General features: G+C 39.2%; 1 pseudogene; it reads right to left on the bottom strand.

Annotated features, from left to right (window-relative positions):
- Positions 1-4,407: 4,407 nt before the first annotated feature.
- LOC113189154 (olfactory receptor 2G3-like) lies at positions 4,408-5,345 on the bottom strand (annotated as a pseudogene).
- Between the last annotated feature and the right edge of the window lie 3,983 nt (positions 5,346-9,328).

The following is a 9,328-nucleotide window of genomic DNA, read 5'->3' as shown; positions in this document are numbered from 1 at the left end:
CAAGCAGCCTTGACTTTTTCCTAATGGTAGGGGGAAAGTACCTAATCTTTTATCATTATATATAATGTAATATTAGCTGGATGTTTTTGTAGATGTTCTTTACCAAGATGAGAAGGTTCCCTTCTAGACTCAGTTTGCTAAGTTTTGTTTTGTTTAAATCACGAATGAGTGTCAAATTTTGTCAAATGCCTTTTCAGATTCAATTGATATGATCACAACAGTAAAGGAAGATTTTCTTCTTTAGACTATTAACATGATGAATGACTTTGATTTTCAAATATTGGCCCAGCCTTGCATTCCTAGAATAAAGCACACTTGGCTATAGTATTTACTCTTTATTTGGATTTGATCTGTGTCTTAGCTGAGGTCACCATACCATGATAAAATACCACAGACTGGGTTAAACAATAAGAATTTATTTCTCCCAGTTCCAAAAGTTGGGAAGTCCAAGATTGAGGAGCTGATAGATTTGTTTCTTGGTTAGAGCTCTCTTTTTGACTTGTAGACGGCTGCCCTTTTGTCATGTTCTCACATGGCCTTTCCTCTGGTGTGAATTCTGTTGTGAGGGCCCTGTCCTCTTGATTTCATCTATACCTAATTAGTCACCAAAAGCCCCATCTCTAAATATATTTTGGATGACCAGGGCTTCAACATAGGAATGGGGAGCAGGGAATACAATTTTGCCCATAGGTTAAAAAGCTTTTCATCTATTTCATTTTTGGTGAGTACTCTGTTTTTTGAGTAATTTGTTTAATCCTTTAATATCATTTAAATGGGTTTGTAGTGATGGCCCCTCTTTTTTCCTTATATTTGTATTTTGTGTCAGTTTGGCTAAAATGTTGTCAATTTTATGGTGCTTTCAAAGACCTGGTTTTTAGCTTATTGATTTTCTTTATTGCTTTTTTATATTTTACTTTAATTTTGTTTTCATCTTTATTATTTTCTTCCTTATGTTTATTTTTGGGTGTATTTTTATTTTTATTTTTTTTTTAGTTTTTTGATGGGAACTTATATAGCTTGAGGACTTTTCTTTTTTTCTAGTATATGTCATTAGTACTATTAATCTCCTTTTCCAAAGAGGTTAATTCTTTAGCCATAAATTACAGACCTTTATGTGTTATTCTTTCACCTTCTTTCTGTGAAATATTTTTTCATTTCTCTTGAGATTTCCTCTTTGATCCATGGATTATTTAAAAGTGTGGAATTTAATTTCTAATAATTTGGAGAATTTTCTATTATCTTTCTGTTATTGATTAATAGTTTGGTTCTTTGTGGCCAGAGAACTTACCTTGTTTGATTTTACTTATTTTAAAATTTACATTATTTCCCAGGATATGGTGTGTCTTAGCAAATATTAAACTTTTGCTAGGAAAGAGCTACATTTAATTTTCTTTTTTTAGTTGTAGATGGACACAATACCTTTATTTATTTATTTTTTTGTGGTGCTGAGGATTGAACCCTGTGCCTCACACATGTTAGGCAAGCCCTTCACCACTGAGCCACAACTCCAGCCCCAAGAACTATATTTTTTCCATCTTGTTTTTTCTCTTTTTTTTCCTCTGCATGTAAGACTGTTTGATATTATCCTCATCTCTTGATGTTATGTTCATTTTCCACCTTTTTTTCCTTTTAGTGTTTCACAGCATGAGTTCATTGGTTCTTTTCTGTGTCATATTCTTTTTCAGATAAGTTAGTAGAATAAACCATTCAGTTATGATATCATGCTTTTTATGTCTGGTGTTTTCAATTGGACTTTCAAAAATTATTATTCTTAGAGCAGCTTTAAGTTTACAGAAAAATTGCACAGAAAGTGAAATTCTAATACATCCCTTCCCACCATCCCCAATAGTTTTCTCTGTTATTAATAATCTCATATTAATGTGTATTTATTATAATTGATGAAGCAATATTGATACATTATAACCAACTAAGGTCCATAACTGGAGTAGTGTGTGTGTGTGTGTGTGTGTGTTAGGAGAGAAGCATTGACTCAGTAGCCCTCTCCCACCATTATAGATTTTGACATTTGATTTCATGAGTAAAAAGGCATTTACAACCATTAGTGGTGTGATCACAAGCTGTTTCCTGCTTTTTGATTTGCTTTGCATCATGTTGGGAGAATTCACATTACACTTATGAAATAACATTTTCAATGGCCACAAAGTAAGTACACCATTATGGCGTCCATACCATATTTTAAAAAAATCTTTATTTTATTTTTATATGGTGCTGAGGATCAAACCCAGTGCCTCATGCATGCCAGGTGAGCGCGCTACCACTTGAGCCATATCCCCAGCCCCTAAACCGTATTTTAATGACACACTATTATGAAAGTTTTTTCAATTGACTTCACTTTTTCCCTATGAAAAATTTTGTGTTACATTTTTTGTGCTTCTGATATCTATTTCTTAAAATGTCCCCAAAGTAGGGCTGGGGATGTGGCTCAAGTGGTGGCGCGCTCGCCTGGCATGCGTGCGGCCCGGGTTCGATCCTCGGCACCACATACCAACAAAGATGTTGTGTCCGCCGAGAACTAGGAAATAAATATTAAAAATTCTCTCTCTCTCTCTCTCTCCCTCCTCTCTCACACTCTCTTTAAAAAAAAAAATGTCCCCAAAGTAGAATTATTGGATTGAAGGGCATGGACATGTTTAATATTCTTAATTCATAAAACTATTCATCTTCAAAAAGATTAATCTATATTTCCACTAGCAAGTTACAAATGTCCATGTTTCATTGCATTTTGGCCACCTCTGACTTTTATTTAAAGACTCTGGCAATTTCAAAGTGATATATTTCATTGATATTTTAATTTGCATTTTTTGGTGCTTATTGTGGTGGGATTTCCTTATATGTTTATCCACAGTTTGGATTGCTGTTGCCAGTTTTCTGAAGTATTTATATTTTTGTTACTAATTTATGAAAGCTCTTTTGGGGTTAATGATACTAACCATGTATCTGTAAGTATTTTGCAATTATAGCTCCTGTTTTGTCACCTACCTTTAATTTTGCAGTATTACTTATGCAACACTCTGGATCCTGGGATCCCACCTTTGAGATCACTGGGAACCTGTACCCTTGGGATGGATCCTGGCTGTCATAGGGGGCACAAGCATTCATGTTAAAATTTTCAGGTCGTCCCAGCTGATTTTTTTTTGCAAGGGATTGCATAGGCGGAATATATCAGTGAGGAACTAAGGAAGAAGAACTGAGGGGAGGAGCTGCATATTAACTTGTGAGGCACATCTCTAGGGCCTTCTAGGGGTTTGCTGTGTTGGGTACTGGAGTTTCTGTAGCATCTAGTAGAGGGAGAAACCAGGACAGGATAATGATGGGTGACCCTACAGAATGGTGAAGCCTGGAAAGAAAACAATTTGTGTTTGTAAAGATTCTACTAGAAATATGCAGAGTTTGATTGGTGGAGTTTCCTCCAATCGAAAGGGAACAGAACCAAAACTCCCCGTTGAGTTTTCCCTCTCTCCAGACACTGCCTACATTTTGCATCTGAGGGCAGGAAGAGCTCTGCCCATTCTCTCCCCTTCTAATTTCCCTAATTTCTCTCCTCTTTTCTGTGAACAGAGTCCCTTTCCCTTGATATCACCTAAGTTAGGCTGCAATTTTCCAAAATGGACCTTATTAAAACAAGGGGAGAAGGGAAAATTAAGAGGTAAAAAAATTTTTAAAAGCACACACACACACAACAGACACATTGGTTATAAACCAGTGCTTTCCCCAAGATCATTTCAATCAGCCTCATGTACTCTAAGTGGCACACTTCGTAGGTGGGTAGATATAGGTTTGTTTCTTCCTTTGCAGGTCTGTTTCACTCTAAGATTCTCTACTTTGCAGTTTGTGGGTTTCTAGTTTTGCTTTTCCCTCTAGTCCTCTAGTCACTTCCACAGCCCAGGAAGATCATGGCTAATTACTAGTTGATGGTTCATTCCTCAGCAATAAATTCAGTTAATCAACAAATATACTAGAACTAACTTTATTGAAAGATTACTATATGCCAGGCCCTGTACTAAGCACTTTTCATAAATTATCTCATTTCATCATTGCAACTTCCATGTGAGGAAGAATTATAAACCTCAGAAATTAAATGACTGGCAAAAATTTATGAATCTAATAATCAGTAAAAAACAAGGCTCTTATTCTGGTTTGTCTGGCACTGAAATCCAAGCTCTTCACTACTGCATCCTACCATCACACTTGTTTGTCTCAAATAACATCACCATTCATATAGCAGATGGCAGGTACTCTGTATCTCTCCCACTTTGCTTGGGTGAAGAGCTGGCTTGACAGAGCCAGTTCTTCCTCGTCTCATGGAAGAGTCTTGGGGAGTGGGTGATTGTAAGTCTTGCTTTTTTTTTTTTTTTTTTTTTTTTAACTCTCCAGGTCTTTAAAGCCTCACTCTGGAGCCCCGCTCCATCCCATCAATTTGAGGAAAGCCTTCTTCACATCCTTGTTCCTTAGACTGTAGATGACAGGATTGAGGAAGGCTGTGGCAATATTATAGAAAAGAGCCATTTTCTTGCCACTGTTTGATAAGGACCCAGAGCCAGGGCTCATGTACATGAGGATACATGGAATGGCGAACATGGTGACCACAGTGATGTGGGAGGCACAGATGGAGAAGGCCTTGATCCTCCCCTGGGCTGAACGGATCTTCAGGATGGTGGCAAAGATGTTGGCATAGACGATGACAACCAGGGTGAGTGGAACCACAATGACATTGAAGCCTGTGATGAAGTCCACCAAGTCATTGAGGGATGTGTCTGCACAGGCCAGCTTCAGAACAGCAGGAACCTCACAGAAGTAGTGGTCAATTTCATTAGGACCACAGTAGGGCAGGTACATAGCAAAGAAGGTATAGCACAGGCCACCCACCACACCATAGGCTGCACAGACACCCACCAAAAGTAGACACATCCTACGGCTCATGATGACCTTGTATCGGAGAGGGTGGCAGATGGCCACATACCTGTCCACAGACATGATGGAGAAAAGCCAGGACTCCGTAACCCCAAAGAGGAGGAAGATGTACATCTGGGCCACACATCTAGCAAAAGAGATGGTCCTCTTCTTGCTGAGAATATGCACAAGCATCTGGGGCACAGTAGTGGTGGTGTAGCACACGTCCAGCAGGGAGAGGACACTGATGAAAAAGTACATGGGTGTGTGGAGACGCAAGTCCTGGTGGATGAGTGTGATAAGGAGACTGTTGCTCACAAGATCAGCAGGTAGAAAACTAAAAAGAAGGTGAAGAGCAGAGGGTTGGTCCTGGGGTTGGGGGTGAAGCCCAGTAGAATGAATTCTGTCACAGTGGACTGGTTGAGTTCCTGCATTGTGATCTTCCTGTTTTTAAAGAGTTTTTAGGATATGGAATTTATTGAGTGCCTGTGTCAAGAGTATGTAAGGTGGGCTGGGGATGTGGCTCAAGCGGTAGCGCACTTGCCTGGCATGCGTGCGGCCCGGGTTCGATCCTCAGCACCACATACCAACAAAGATGTTGTGTCTGCCGATAACTAAAAAATAAATATTAAAATTCTCTCTCTCTCTCTCTCTCTCTCTCTCTCTCTCTCTCTCTCTCTCTCTCTTAAGAAAAAGAGTACGTAAGGAATTTGCACACCCATTGTTTCATTTACATTTTCTAACAGTATCAGGAAATTTTGGATTGAAACGTGGAAATACCAAAAATAATTCCCAGTTGTAGTTTGAATGATGTTGGGATGAGATTCAGGATTTACTGAGAGTCACACTGATGCAAATGGTATTTCCAGTCAGTCCAGGGTAGCAGCGTAGACCATGTTCCAATCTGGCCCATGGGAATCTGTTTCTCCTTTTCCTGACTCAACTTTATTTTTTTTCTGCTGTTGACTCCATTTTCCTTTTTCTCTTGGGACTATAGAAGTTGCTAAGTCCTATGTGGATGAAGATCAGGATCAGAGTTGGGAATATTAAATTCATTATTTGGATTAATGTTTTTTTTATCATTATTCAGATGAGATTTAAGGACATTGGGCACTAAATTAAATATTAAGTACAATAAAGATTAGAGTTAAAATTTAACATTTAGTTTTCTAAACTGAATCTTCACTGAGTTTCGATGGCATTGATTATGTCAGTCATTCAATAATTTTTTATCAACATGTTCACTATGACATTGTCTTAACAAATATGAAGGTTGTTTTTCTTAAATGTTGGGGCAGGATATTTTATAGTTAAGAGAAGATCTTGGATAAAATGAGTTTGGCTCTATAAACAATTTTTGGAATTACCAATATAAGAATAATCCTAGTGCATACATACAAAGGAGATATAATCTTAAATTAATTATAAAAATAATTAATTGCACAATTAATTGCACAATTAATTGCACAATTAATTATTTTTTTGTCATGCTTTCTTAATTAGAAATACTACAAAAACTTGTCTTTCACACTGTCAGTGTGGTGCCAATAAACTGGTTTTGCTGTGTTGGAGACAATGAACATCAGGAGATTCAAATTTTTTTCCCTGTGGTTGAGTCTACCTTTTAATATTCATTGTTGTTCTGCTTTATGACTCAAAAATATTTGCTTTGTTCCTAACATACTCAAAATTCTAGGGATTGTAGGAAACTCTGCAGGACGAAATCCATAAAATGGTTTTGTGAAAGGGCAATTTTTGCTAAGAGCTGATGATATGTGGCTGGGCAGAATATCTCAAGGTGTCTGTTTTTGACTGGGACCCCTTTTAGTACCCTGGCTTCATAGATTCCTTTTAAATTTCTGTTTTCTGAACTGTCACAGAGACATTTAATATGGCATATATAGAAACTATCTTGACTTTATAAAGAATATCTGGCATAAACCAAAAGCCAACACTATGCTTCATACGAACACTATACAGTTGAGGACATTAAGGAGGACCTGCAGGCCAAATATAACCTTAGACCTGTTTTGTTTGGTTGTTTAGTTTTTAAAAGGGGTGCTTTACCACTGAGCCACATCCCTAGCTCTTTTTATTATTAATTTTTAAATTTTGCAATAGGGTCCTGCTAAATTGCTTAGAATCTCACTAAATTATGAGGCTGGCCTCAAAGTTGTGATTCTCTTGCCTCAGCCTGCTGTATCTCTGGGATTACAGATATGCACAACTGTGCCAGGCTTAACTGCCAAAATTTTACTTATACGTAAAAAAGTAGATCTTCTATAGGAAAGATCAGTGGAGTAGAAGGCAGCTATCAATAGGGAGGGAGAAGAGATAGGAAAAGGGAAGAAAAGCGAATGAATTTAACAAAACCACACTGTTCATACATATATGAATGTATCACTGGGAATTCCACTTTTATGTGTATGTAGAAAGTACCAATTAAAAATAAATAAACGAGTGAAAGAAAGATCAGTAGAGGAAGGGAAATAGGGAAAGGGAAGAGTGGAAGGAACTGGAAATGAAAATGGAATGAATCAAATTTCATGCATGTCTGATTTTTTTCAAAACGAACCCAACTATTATGTATAACTATAATGCTCTAAACAGACAAAAAAGTAAAAGAAAAAAAGAAAAAAACTAAATTAGATCTTCAGGATCATAAATTTGGCCATAATGGGTCCAGGTTTCTATTATTGACAATGGTCAGGAGGCATGTGACTCTCCTTTTTTCATGGAGCATGAACTCTTCCCCTCCCAGTGTGAAGTATTTCTTATCATTCATTAATACTTTTTATAGATTAGATTAGCTTTGCTTTATACATTTACATTGCTTTTTGAGCCCCTGTCCATGTGAACTTGTGGTTCCCATTCTAATGATGAACTATAATTATGGGCTGCTCTATCCATTGTTATATAATATTATTCAGAAAATTTTTTAGCCAAATAAAGAATAGTTATGAGAGAGGAAAATCAGAAATGGAGAAAGACAGTGGTCCTGGAGAAGGCTCTGAGAAGAATGGAATAGAGTGTCCTCCAGCTCTCCACCACAGTGGACCTAGGGAATCAGCCTGTGTAGTTTCATGTTAAATCATTGGTTGGTTAATGCAAACCTGTTTTGCATAGGAGATTACCTGGGAGGAAACAGACCAAGAGTGAAAGCCTAGGTGAGCTGCATGCATATGGAGAAGGTGGATTGGGAAACAGACTGGAAACCCACGTTGGAATGACTCATCCCAGAGCCAGACTAGGCAGTTACAGAGAAGATGGTCATTAGGCGAAAAGACAGGTGGGCCCAGATCCTGTCTTCCTGAGGCTGTTGGACCCCTGAGGCAGAAAAACTAAGGAGAAACCAGGCTCAAGCTTGGGCTGTTGTGGAATTGGACAGTGCAGTGGGGCAGAGAGAACCCTGGATTTGGAGTCAGGATGACCAAGGCCCCAGGAGCAGCTTTGCCATTCCTGCTGTGTGTCCCATGCAAGTTATGTCACCTCTCTGAGCCTTAGTAGCCTCATCTGTACAGGGAATGCCACAAAGTGTTTGGGAGATTGGGGGACCATAAAGAGTCTTGGGTCCATGCCAATAAATAAAGTAGATGCTGGATAAATACTGAAAACACACAAGGGACCTGCTGGTGACTGCACAAGAGGTGGGAACACAAAATGCAGAGATACTTCTTTGCCTTCTAAACCATCATGAGAACCCAGCAAATATGCCAGCTGAAAAGGGGAGGAAGCAGATTGGCCTGGGATGGCCTGCTCTGGGCTCTAGCTGCTCCGACCATCTCTGTGCCCAAGGATCTATCTGCAGGTTTGCTCACAAGAGGTCTCCACCCCAGCTGCGGGACTTACTGTAGAGGAGCCCATGGCCAGACCGAGACTGCCTGCTGCTACCAGTTCACTGCCCTCTTCCCCCAGCCTGCCACCCACCTAGGGCAGGAAGCAACTTTATCATTATTAACAATAAAGGAGGCCAGCCTTCTGAATGTGCATGAAAGGTCTTTACATTTGTCCCAACCAATTGTCAGGGTCACAACACCCATTAAGTCCTGGTAAAAGTCGAGCCTTTGTTCTTTCTAATCTCTAATTTGCTGTGTGACTTTGGGTAAGTCATCTAATGTCCGTGGCCCTTGTGATCTCATCTGTGAAATGAGGAGGTGGATACTCTGCAGTGATGCCTCTTAGATGCACGATGAACACTTTCTATCTATCTATGCCTAGATTTGGGGCCAGGAGATGGTGTTGCAGAGATAGAACCCACAGTCCCACCTCTCCATGGGTGCCTCATACGGACTGTCCTCGGCTTGAGGACACGGGAAGCTGAGCCTGGCAGGAAGTGTGTGTAGTGAGGGGATGCTGTCTTCTAGAACTGGCCACTCCTGAGAACAGAACTGAAAATGCTTGTTGGAGTGAGTGGACC

This window comes from Urocitellus parryii, chromosome 11, assembly GCF_045843805.1.
Source record: "Urocitellus parryii isolate mUroPar1 chromosome 11, mUroPar1.hap1, whole genome shotgun sequence".
In the NCBI taxonomy this organism is placed as follows: domain Eukaryota; kingdom Metazoa; phylum Chordata; class Mammalia; order Rodentia; family Sciuridae; genus Urocitellus; species Urocitellus parryii.
This window is presented reverse-complemented; position numbering and strand designations above follow the sequence as displayed.